Source organism: Pogoniulus pusillus, chromosome 5 (genome assembly GCF_015220805.1).
Source record: "Pogoniulus pusillus isolate bPogPus1 chromosome 5, bPogPus1.pri, whole genome shotgun sequence".
Lineage (NCBI taxonomy): Eukaryota > Metazoa > Chordata > Aves > Piciformes > Lybiidae > Pogoniulus > Pogoniulus pusillus.
The window spans coordinates 9,822,331-9,835,193 of NC_087268.1; positions in this window are offsets into that span (position 1 = coordinate 9,822,331).

The following is a 12,863-nucleotide window of genomic DNA, read 5'->3' on the forward strand; positions in this document are numbered from 1 at the left end:
GATGCCTTGAGACAGAAAGAGGGGCAACAGATAAAAACCGGAGCACAAGAAGTTCCAGATTAACATGAGGAAAAACTACTTTGCTGTGAGAACACTGGACCAGGCTGCACAAAGAGGTTATGGACTTTCAAGACCTACCTCGATGCATTCCTGTGTGGCCTGCTCCAGGTGACCCTGCTTTGGCATGGAGGCTGGAGTCAGTGATCTCTGGAGGTCTCTTCCAACCACTACCATTCTGTGATTCATAGGTGAAGACCATGAGTGAACAGGGAGACTCACATGCAGAGCTGCACCATAAGAGAGTGAATGAAGTAAGAATTACAACACCATTCCAAAAACTATTCCAGCTTTATATACTTACACTATTTCACAAATTAAAAGCCTTCAGACACTCAAGACAGTTTTGTATCTGAGAACCTAGGATAGGATAACAAAACTGGAAATGCCACCATATTGTATGTCTTGGGTTGAACTAAACTATAGTACTTTTAACTGGGCTTTGCTGTTCAGACTCTGAATTTTCTCCTTCCTTCTTTTATGGGTATTGATCATGAGCACTGCTCAGAAGGCTGCAAAAAAGACAAAAAACCACATGATGAACAAACAAGTATTGTATAGGAGAAAATGACTTGGCAATGATGGCCATTAGCAGGCAATTTTCATGCTTATACCTGGGTTGGATTAAAACCATGAAACTTTTTTGGGGGGTTCCCATTGTGATAGATGAAGAATGACAGACAAAGACAGCAAAAAGCTTCACCTCTGACTCAGTGTCAAGAGAAAAAAGTTCTACAATTCCCTGTGCAAAGCACATTACATTTTATACAGCTCTGTAGCTTTGGGGGTAAGGTAGCAAAGGCTCTTGACATCTTGGATACTGTGTTCAGTTTTGGGCTCCCCACTTTAAGAGAGACAGGGTTCTGCTGGAGAGAGTCCAGTGGAGGGCTACGAGGATGATGATAGGACTGGAGGGCATGGCTTATGAGGAGACGCTGAGAGACTTCAGGCTTTTTAGTCTGGAAAAGAGAAGACTTAGAGGGGATTTGATAATTGTTTATAAGTATCTGAAGGCTGCCAGGATGTGGGGGCCAGGCTCTGCTCACTGCTCCCTGGGATAGGACAAGGAGCAATGGGTGTAAGTTGCAGCACAAGAGGTTCTGTCTCAACACAAAGGGGAACTTCTTTACTGTAAGGGTCCCAGAGCAGTGGAACAGGCTCCCCAGAGAGGTTGTGGAGTCTCCTTCTCTGGAGACTTTCAAGGCCTGTCTGGATGTGTTCCACTGTGATCTGTGCTAGATTGAGTGGTCCTGCTCTGGCAGGGGGCTTGGATCCACTGATCTCCTTGGGTCCCTCCCAACCCCTAACATCCTCTGATCCTGTGACTGCATTTCCCCTACTTTGGTTTAAAACCATCAGCTGCTGTCCTGTCATGATAGGGCCTGCTAAAGAGACTGTTCCCAGCTTTGCTCCTCAAGTACTTAAAATGTGACCTAAGTTCTTCCTGGAGTTTGTTTCTTTTTACAGACTGAACAAGCTCAACTCCAAGCTTCTCTTCATAGCAGAGCTGCTTTGTTGTTCTGACCATTTGTGAATGCCTTGTTCACCCTCAACGCTGAGCACAATAAAATGGCTCACACCACGAATTTCACAGAATCACAGAATCAGTCAGACTTGGAAGGGACCACAAGGAGCAGCCAGTTCCAAGCCCCCTGCCTTGCCCAGGGACACCCTACCCTAGAGCAGGCTGGCCACAGGCTCATCCAGCCTGGCCTTAAACACCTCCAGGGATGGGGCCTCAACCACCTCCCTGGGCAACCCATGCCAGGATCTCACCACTCTCATGCTGAACAACTTCCTCCTCATGGCCAGGCTGAACCTCCCCACCTCCAGCTTTGCTCCATTCCCCCTGGTCCTGTCAGTCCCTGACAGCCTAAAGAGTCCCTGCCCAGCTTTTTTGTAGGCACCCTTCAGATACAGGAAGGCCACAAGAAGGTCACCTGGGAGCCTCCTCTTCTCCAAACTGAACAGCCTTTCAGTCTGTCCTCATAGCAGAGCTGCTCCAGCCCTCTGAACAGCCTCATGGCCCCTCTCTGGACATGCTCTCATAATAGGGGTTTCAGAACTAAATGCAGTACTCCAGGTGGGGTGTCACCAGAGGAGAGTAGAGAGGGAGAATCACATCTCTCGACCTGCCAGCCACACTTCTGACGCAGCCCAGGGTCTGGTTTGCTCAGTATTCAATGTTAGCCAGAATCAAAAGAAATAACAGCCATAGGACTCTTGAAGGTGGAAGAGATCATGCAGTTTAACCCCTCTCCTAGAGCTCACAATCCCTCCACTACTGCTAAAGTCACTATCACTAAATCACATCCCTCAACATCACATCCACATATCTTGTAAATACCTCCATGGGTGATGACTCCACCACCTCCCTGGGCAGCCTGTTCCAATGCCTGAGAACCCTTTCTGAGAAGATGTTTTTCCTAATGTCCAAGCTTGAGGCCATTTCTTCTTGTCCTGTCACTTGCTGCATATGAGAAGAGACCAACCCCCACCGCATTCCAAACTCCTTTTGGGAAGTTGTAGAGATCTGTGAGGTGTCCCCACAGCATCCTCTTCTCCAAACTAAACACTCCAGTTCCCTCAGTTTTTCCTCACAAGATTTGTGTTCAAGGCTCTTCAGTGGCTTAGTTTCCCTTCTCTGGACATGCTGGTGAGAGGCCTGGAACACAGCCCCGTGAAGAGAGGTTGAGGGAGCTGGGGGTGTTTAGCTTGGAGATGAGGAGGCTCAGGGGTGACCTCATTGCTGTCTGCAACTACCTGAAGGGACATTGTAGCCAGGTGGGGGTTGGTCTCTTCTGCGAAGCAATCAGCAACAGAACAAGGGGACACAGTCTCAAGTTGTGCCAGGGGAGGTCTAGGCTGGATGTTAGGAGGAAGTTCTTCACAGAGAGAGTGATTGGCATTGGAATGGGCTGCCCAGGGAGGTGGTGGAGTCAACGTCCCTGGAGGTCTTCAAGCAAAGCTTGGATGAGGCACTTAGTGCCATGGTCTAGTTGATTGGATAGGGCTGGGTGCTAGGTTGGACTGGATGATCTTGGAGGTCTCTTCCAACCTGGTTAATTTTATGATTCAATGTCTTTCTTGTATTGAGAGGCCTAAAACTGAACACAAATGTCATAACACTCAGTTTTGCTCACAAAAGGAAACATGGCTCAGCCAGCCAAGGAATAGAATTATCACCCAGAAAAACCCTGTCCCTACACGTTGCCATTACTTTTCCAAATGTACATTGTTTCACGTAGCAATGCAGAACATTAAGATGTATGTAATGTGACTAAAAGAACAGATTTCTACTTTGATTGAAGAATCACTCAAAAGTGTCATAATTTCTTTTGAATGCAGTTCTAGAATAACCCCCACAATATTTCATGCTCTCAGAATGCATCCCCGGTCTTGTAACACGATCTGCTCTAGGTATGAACTGTCACAAGGAGCTACAAGGTGAACAATTATGACTGAGCTCCACAGAGCTGGTAGCCAAAGTACAAAGAAAAAAAATATGCAAGACCACAGGGGTTTAGAATGAGGGGAGAAATATATGAGGAGAGGCTGAGGGAGCTGGGATTGTTTAGCCTGGAGAAGAGGAGGCTCAGGGGTGACCTAATTGCTGTCTACAACTACCTGAGGGGTGGTTGTGGCCAGGAGGAGGTTGCTCTCTTCTCCCAGGTGGCCAGCACCAGAACAAGAGGACACAGCCTCAGGCTGTGCCAGGGGAGATTTAGGCTTGAGGTGAGGAGAAAGTTCTTCACTGAGAGAGTCATTGGACACTGGAATGGGCTGCCCGGGGAGGTGGTGGAGTCGCCGTCCCTGGGGCACTTCAAGGCAAGGTTGGACATGGCACTTGGTGCCATGGTCTAGCCTTGAGCTCTGTGGTAAAGGGTTGGACTTGATGATCTGTGAGGTCTCTTCCAACCCTGATGATACTGTGATATTGTTATTATTAAAACACATTAGAATCTCATTTGTCTAATTCCCAGTTTAATGATGCAGCCTCTTGGCAAAAAAACAGCTTTTCCGTTAGTTAACTTGATTCTGTTGAGGGTGGATTTTTTTTCTAAGCAGAAAAGCTTTAATGCCAAATTGAGTTTGATTCCCCCCCCCCCTCTATTCAAATGAACAAGCACAAACACAAAGATTTTTTTTTACTTTGTTGTTCTTGTTGGAATATTTTTATTGAAGAGAGGCATTTTGGTCTGTTCTGGTTTTGAGGGGAGAGATTTTGTCAAATGGATCATCACTAATTTAAGCTCCTTCTAATTGTAGCAGCCTATTTCCATGAAATTATTCCTGAGTGAAATGTAGTTTTTATTTCAGTGGGGAAAAAAATAACTGTTGAAATGCCTCATTTATTCCTATTGATTTGAAAAGCAGCCAAAAGATCATTGTCTTGAGCCTTTTGCAAATCTGCAACATAGCAGTAAGTTATTGACATAGCCTCAATGTTAAACTAATAGAAAGTTAACACCAGGAAGATCTATTGAGCATTATTTGACTGAGAAAGTATCAGAAAGTTGAGAAAGTCAGGATTTTGTAATCTTAAATTGCCTTTTAAAAATTCATCATAAATTATTTAATGCACAACATAGAGAATCATAGGATCAGAATTGTTTTGCTTGGAAAAGACCTCCAAGATCACAGAATCCATCCACCCACCTAAACACCACTGTGGCCATTGTACCTTGTCACAAAGTGCCACATCCACATGTTTCTTGAACACCTCCAGGGATGATGACTCCACCCTAGGCAACCTGTTCCAATGCCTGACCACTCTTCCAGAAAACAATTTTTTCTCAATATCCAATCTGAACCTTCCCTAGTGCAATTTCAGGCCATTTCTATCACCTGATACTAGAGGGAAGAGCCCAACTCCCACCTCACTCCAACCTCCATTCAGGGAGTTGTAGAGGGCAACGAAGTCTCCCCTCAGCCTCTTCTTCTACAGGCTAAAAAATCCCAGTTTCCTCAGCCACTCCTCACAAAGCTGTCGTCCAGACCCTTCACTAGCATAGCTGCCCTTCTCTGGACATGCTCCAGCACCTCCATGTCCTTCTTGCTGTGAGAGGCCCAAAACCAAACTCAGTATTCAAGGCCACACCAATGCCAAGCACAGGATCACCATCACGATCACTTCCCCACTCTTGTTGGCCACACTATATCTGATCCAGGCTCTGATGCCATTTGCCTTCTTGGCCAGCTGAGCACACTGCTGGCCCATGTTCAGACATCTGTCAGCCAGATCTCTTCTTGTTATGCAATTTTCCAGCCACTCTGCCCCTAGCCCTTGGAGTTACACGTGCTTAGTCAGAGAAAATTCTAAAACACAGTTTTCATCTCAAAATTAAGACATGATTTGAAGTTGTCACTAAAAGATACTTAGATTCATCTGCCCTCTGAGTTTGAAGCAGCTGAGAAGGTAGAAGCACAGAAACATCTGGTTAGAAAAGACCTGAAGATCAAGTCCAAACATAAGCTAACATCTCCCTGTACACAGTGCTTAAGAGAGAAGGAAAAGAAAGAAAACTAGGGAGTGGGGAGAGGAGTGTGAGGGTGGAAGGGTCAGCTGTCAGACTTGATGACCTTGGATGTCTTTTGCAAGCCAAATAATTCTATGACTCTATGAAATGCAGGGAGGAGCAGGGATGGGAGGGCAGGAGCAGCAGTGCTGACAGCTCAGAAGCTTTTCCAAAAGCAGAAGATGGAGGTAGACAAGCCCCAGACACACACCACCACTTCTACACCCTGCTCCTAATGAGAGTTAACTTGCTGTGACATTAGAGCATTTCTCAGGTTTTGACATATCAGTCAGGACCCACTTTCTGCACCATTTCACTTAGTTCAAGCGCAGTTTTGCAAACTCACTCACTGGGAAATCTTTGTATTTTCACACATTTAGTTAGCTACAGAGATGAGATTAAAATTCCCACGAAGCAAATGTTTTTGAAAGATACAGCTGTTCAGAAGCACAACCCATTGTGGAGCTTCTTATCAAGCTTTTACAAGAAGTAGGTCACTGCAGCTCCAACTATTCAAATGTCACTCCTTACTTCCAAGAATCAATCACTGCTAGGTCTTGGCTAATAAAAGGCAACTCTCCAGCAAAGGGCAGAAAAACAGAGAGAAGCAATTTCCTAAAACATCAGTGGCTCCTCATGAAAGCAGTACTGACTTTGCAGTATCTACTGGCAGATAATTGTTATAAGAAGCAGAAAGAATGTCACTGGGAAGATATCTGTCTTCAAATAACAGTTTTGAGTTTCTCATACATCATTTAATGTTCAGAGAGTTTGTTGCCTTGAGTCAGATATCCCTAAGATGCTTTCTTTTTCTTGTTTACGATACTTTCACTTTTACTCCTAAGCATGGATTAAGTTTGTGCTACCATAGTGATGCTTTTTGTTCTCCAGCCCTTCACCTCCTACCACCAAGCAAATAAACCAACATTGCTGTCTTCTCTTGTGTGGAGAGAGAGGTTGCTCCCTGATTTGCAAAGGACAACTGATGAGTGCAGGCTGGTTTGGGTCAGAAGATCATCTAGTTCCAACCATCTGCTGTGGGCAGGGACACCTCCGACTAGACCAGGGTATTAACAGGGCTCTGCACTGTACTCTTTCCTTCCTGCCATAACCACAGGACACTAAGAACATGAGAAAAATGTTAAATGCAGTAGCTCCTATATGTGTTACCCTCTACTGTCCTAGGGCAGACTAACAGAATACATGCAATCAGAAGTTATTATCAAAGTCCACGAGGCTGCCTGCTTATATTTGGAGAAGCTTGGGGTTTAGCAGCTACTCATTCTGTGTAGTCCAACGATGAGCCTAGTAAGCTTCTTTGTTACAACTGCATCTGGCATCCCGGCAGAAATTGCTGAGTTGACACTTTGTCAGGGCACATGTGGTAACACTTTACCAGCTGAAAATTCATTGTCATTCTGCTTGAAATGTCTCCTTACTCGGCAAGATGCTCCACAACACACCACAGATTGGCAGGTTGAAGGGGCCAGACACATATATTTCTTCATTTCAGGGCCAATTAGAATAAGAGGGGAGAACAAGAAGGGTGCAGGAATGTCCCCCCTGATTTTTCATGTCAACAGTACTTGACACTGAGTTGTCTCCCACTCTTTGATCAAAGGTAGCTAATGGGTGCTTTCCCTATCCTCTAACATGACTATACATAGCCCTTCCTTCACAGCCTGTCTTCAGAGGTGAAGATATACACCTATCAGGAGTGCTCCCAGCACCTGCTCCTGCTACCTTTCAGCCACCAAACCAAAATCATAATGAAAATTTGTATTTCACTAGAAAAATGGAAAATGATATTTCACTAGAAGAAAGCCTGAGCAGTCAATTCTCCTAATTACAAAAAGAAATGCAGATAAAGCATGCCCTAAAGTCTAGGAAGACAGGAGGGATTTTCACTGGCGTTCTGTGGTAGGATGAGGGGCAACAGACAAGCAGGAGCACAAGAAGTTCCAGATCAACATGAGGAATAACTTCTTTGCTGTGAAGGTGCCAGAGCACTATGATAGGCGTCCCAGAGAGGTTGTCAAGCCTCATTCTCTGAAGACTTTCCAAACCCACCTGGACATGACACGTCCTAGATGATCCTGCTTTGGCAGAGGGCTTGGACTGGATGATCTCTGGAGATCCTTTCCAGTCCCTACCATTCTAGGATTCTATGTTTCAGCCAGACTGGAAGGATACACAGGATTATATACATATTTATAATATATAAAAACATATCCAAAGGCTACTTGGCTAATCCTGAGTTTCATTTCTGCATCTTAGCAAATACTTAGTCAAGGACACCTTGCAAAAAAATCAACAGTGGAAAGACAAATCAGAATGCTGTTGATTATTTTCCTCCATAGATACCTATCCTACTGCTCTTAGCAACTTCTGAAACAGAAAACAAACAGAAACACCACTACCACAGCAGACACCAATGAATTATAGCAGCAGTTAGAGTGAAGAACTCCACTATGGCAATATTGAGAATGGTGTTGGAAGGTAAACACTTGAGAAAGAAAGAGGTTTCAGAGAGCTTTTGAGGTAAAAAAATAAAATCAAAAGGGAAATGAACCATATATGGTGCAAATCTCAGAATGTTAGGGTGTTGGAAGAGACCTCCAAAAACCATCCAGTCCAACCCCCATGCCAAGGCAGCATCACTTAGGGCAGGTTACAAAGGAACACATCCAGGTAGGATGTCAAGAGAGGAAAAGGGAACACAGAGCTCACACCATAAAATTCACCCTCCTCTCTCTCTCTTTCTCTCTAAAAGACACCCATTTCAATATTTCTTTCAGCATGTCAAAAGGAAGCTGCCTGTGAGGCAACTCTGAGAAGCTGAACTGTTTTTACCACATTGAATCAACACATACACATACCATTAACTGTTCTGGTATATATTATTGTAGAATCACAGAATGGTTTGGCTTAGAAGGGACCTTAAATATCAACTAGTTCCACACCACCATCACCATAGACAGTGACACCTTCCACTAGACCAGGTTGCTCAAAGCCTCATTGAGCCTGGCTTTGAATGCTACCATGGAGGCATCCACAACATCTCTGGGCAGCCTATTCCAGTGTCTCACAACTCTCATTGTAAAGAATTTCTTCCTAATATCCAGCCTGAATCTACCCTCTTCCAGCTTCAATACATTCCATCTAGTCCTATCGCTACAAGCCCTGATACAAAGCCCCTTCCCCAGCATTCTTGTAGGCCCTCTCAGGTACTGGAAGGCTGCTTCACTGCCTTGGAATCATAACAGAGCTTTTTGCACAGGGAGAACCTGTTTCCATTCAACCCAACTGCAGTAAAGCTCAGCTTCTTTGTCTGCAGGCAGATAAAGACAAGCGATCTCCATACCTATCTTATAGAATCATAGAATCAACCAGGTTGGAAGAGACCTCCAAGCTCATCCAGTCCAACCTAGCACCCAGCCCTATCCAATCAACTAGACCATGTCACTAAGTGCCTCAGCCAGGCTTTGCTTGAACACCTCCAGGGATGGTGACCCCACCACCTCCCTGGGCAGCCCATTCCAAGGGATTTCTGGTAGTCCCAACACACCTACATGCAAATTAAACAGTCAATCATAGGAACAGCAACAAGCAGTAGGATCTAAGTCTCTGCAGATTTCCTCCACTGCAAAAGTCATAAAGCAATGGCAACAGCAAACAGCCTCTGCAAAGCCAGAGCAAAACCTGTACAAAACGCATGAACAAACAGCTAAGGAAGCCCATCAGAGGGATTCCCTCCAAGAACAGAAGTATCTTGTTGGATTTCATTAACCACAGAGGCCTTCACATTTGTTTCACACCTGTATAAATCAGAGTGTCCCTGTGGCAGCTCCAGTCCAAACCAGGATAGACCATGAAAAGCTCCCAAAGCACATGAATTTCAGTCTTTGAGGTAAGGAAGGTTTTCCTGCTGCTTAACACTGCTTGCTTCCTCATTGCCAATCTTTCTTCTCTTCAGTATGACAGCAGCAGACCACGCTTAGAATGCTGAGCATCGAGTTTATTTGCTTAAGACTTCACAGTATCACAGTATCATCAGGGTTGGAAGAGACCTCACAGATCAAGTCCAACCCTTTACCACAGAGCTCAAGGCTAGACCATGGCACCAAGTGCCACATCCAATCCTGCCTTGAACAGCTCCAGGGACAGCGACTCCACCACCTCCCCGGGCAGCCCATTCCAGTGTCCAATGACTCTCTCAGTGAAGAACTTTCTCCTCACCTCAAGCCTAAATCTCCCCTGGCACAGCCTGAGGCTGTGTCCTCTTGTTCTGGTGCTGGCCACCTGAGAGAAGAGAGCAACCTCCTCCTGGCCACAACCACCCCTCAGGTAGCTGTAGACAGCAATAAGGTCACCCCTGAGCCTCCTCTTCTCCAGGCTAACCAATCCCAGCTCCCTCAGCCTCTCCTCGTAGGGCTGTGCTCAAGGCCTCTCACCAGCCTCGTCTCCCTGCTCTGGACACGCTCAAGCATCTCAGTGTCCCTGAGGGACAGTAAGTTAGACATTTACTAAACCAAGAAGTTATTTTCTAGGCTTAGTCACTGCACACACTCACATACCTGCAGAAAAGGACTTGGAAGCGTGGGTGAATGAGGAGCATGACATGAGCAGCTGGCAATGTGTGCTGGCAGATCAAAAAGCCAGGCCTGCCCTGTGGCCAGCAGGTCGGGGGAGATGATTCTGCCCCTCTGCTCTGCTCTTGTGAGACCCCACCTGGAGCACTGCATCTGGCTCTGCAGTCCCCAACACAAGGACACAAATCGGTGGGACAGGGTCCAGAGGAAGGCCACAAAGATGATCAGAGGCCTGGAGCACCTTTCCTACAAGGGCAGGCTGAGGGAATTGTGTCTGTTCCACCTGGAAAAGACAAAGCTTCAAAGAGAATCATAGACTCAGTCAGGGTTGGAAGGGACCACAAGGATCATCTAGTTCCAACCCCCCTGCCATGCCCAGGGACACCCTACAGCAGGCTGGCCACAGCCTCATCCAGCCTGGCCTTAAACACCTCCAGCCATGGGGCCTCAACCACCTCCCTGGGCAACCCATGCCAGGCTCTCACCACTCTCATGCTCAACAACTTCCTCCTCACAGCCAGTCCGAAACTACCCATCTCCAGCTTTGCTCCATTCCCCCCAGTCCTGTCACTGCCTGAGAGCCTGAAAAGTCCCTGCCTAGCTTTTTTGTAGGCCCCCTTCAGATACTGAAAGGCCACAATGAGGTCACGTCAGAGCCTCCTCTTCTCCAGACTGAACAGCCTCAACTCCTTCGGTCTGTAAGAGACCTTACAGAGGCCTTCCAGTACCTGAAGGGAGCCTACAGGAAAGCTGGAGAGGGACTTTTTGACAAGGGCCTGTGGTTCTGTGACAGTGGTCAGTGGTTAGAACAGGGCAGATTTAGAGTGGATGTGAGGAAGAAAGTCTTTGCTATAAGGGTGGTGAGACACTGGAGCAAGTTGCCCAGAGATGTTGGACATCCATTCCAGCAGCAGGAGGGAAGGCACTGACACTCAGAAGCAGAAACACAGCAAGGGTGGTGCTGACATGGCTCCCACATGGACACAGCTTAGGCCGAGGCTGGTCAGAAAAGCTACAGCCAAGGTAGGCTGAGGTCAGGAACAAGGTACAGCAGGCACCCATCCACCCACGCACTCTGATCGCTACCTCTAAATGGCCTTGTTCAGCCTCTCCGTCTTCATGGGACGCTGCACTGCTGGCAGGAGCACAGAGTCTCTTCAGATTCATTCTTCAGCCCAGGGAACAGGGTCAAAAATGAGCTGGAGGAAGCCTTTTTGGTTTGTGCATGGAAAACAAACAAGCTTGATAGACATACCTCAGAGACCTGAACAGAGGCAAGCCAGCTCAGGATACAAACAGATAATGCGTGTCCAGCAGATCAAGGGAGGATCTTCTCTCCCTCTCCTCTGCCCTGGTGAGACCTCATCTTGAGTATTGCACTCAGTTTTGGGCTCCCCAGTGCCCTGGAGTCCTGTATACCCCAAAATCCCTCTCCTTCTGTGGTCTGAATGGGAGAGGAAAGGCACAAAACCCTGTTCCTCCCCCTGCCCTGCAGGCGTGGAGGGGGGGAGCAAAGGGCCCTTCTGTCGGGAGGGGTGCCCTGTGCAGTGCCCATGTTGGGGATTGGCTGTGGCCTCCATGCCCAGGCAGTGGTAACTCTGCTCTTTGCCTAGGAAGGGTATAAATATTGGGGGACTTCCTGCCTTAGAGTTCTCCCCCACCCAGATAGTTCCTGCAGAAAGAGTCCCCTGGCGCTCTGAAGGACAAGCTCCTGAGGGACAGGACCCTGTTTTGGACAGCTTCCACCATAAGCCCTCCCTTTATGCAAGCTTCATGGGCCTTAACAAGCCTCAGCTGTCTTCTGAAAGAGAGCAGAGGAGCACCTGGAGTGCCCTTTCTCTCAGCCAGCCTGGCTCACCTGCGAGCAGACTTTTGGCTCAGCCTGATTAATTATGGGGAATTCCAGGTTTAGTAGCTTAGCCTTTTCCACCTCCTGACTTCTAAAATAGTCAAATTTATCTAGGGTATCCTTGTAAGATCTTCTCAATCAAACTGAATCTGCTCATTAAAACTAAATTCATTTCTGTATATAGTTTTGGGGACAGGTTTCAGGAAAATAAAATCATTCCATTTTTATGTATATTCCTGACTTGGCCACATTAATTCCCTGCCTCCACAACACCCAGTTTAAGAGGGACAAGGATCTGCTGGAGAGGGTCCAGCGAAGGGCTAGAAGGATGATTAGGGGACTGGAGCACTGCCTTATGAGAGGCTGAGGGACTTGGGGCTTTTTAGTCTGGAAAAGAGAAGACTGAGAGGGGATTTAATGGGCATCAGGAGGGAGGGGACAGGCTCTGCTCACTTGCTTCCTGTTATAGGACAAGGAGCAATGGATATAAGCTGCAGCACAAGAGGTTCCTCTCAAGACAAGGGGGAACCTCTTTACTGTAAGGGTCACAGAACACTGGAACAGGCTCCCCAGAGAGACTGTGAAGCCTCCTTCTCCAGAGACTTTCATTGTCTCTCTGGATGTGTTCCTTTGTGACCTGAGCTAGACTGTATGGTCCTTCTCTGGTGATCTCCTTGGGTCCCTTCCAACACTTGACATGCTGTGATCCTGTGATGATGCCTGCTCTGGCAGGAATATGGTATGCCTACATCTATCAATGTCTTTCAGTTCACTGAAGACTTCTGCTGTTATCAGCTCATTTGCAATCCCATGCTAAAGCATTTGAGCAATTGCTAACTGGTATTA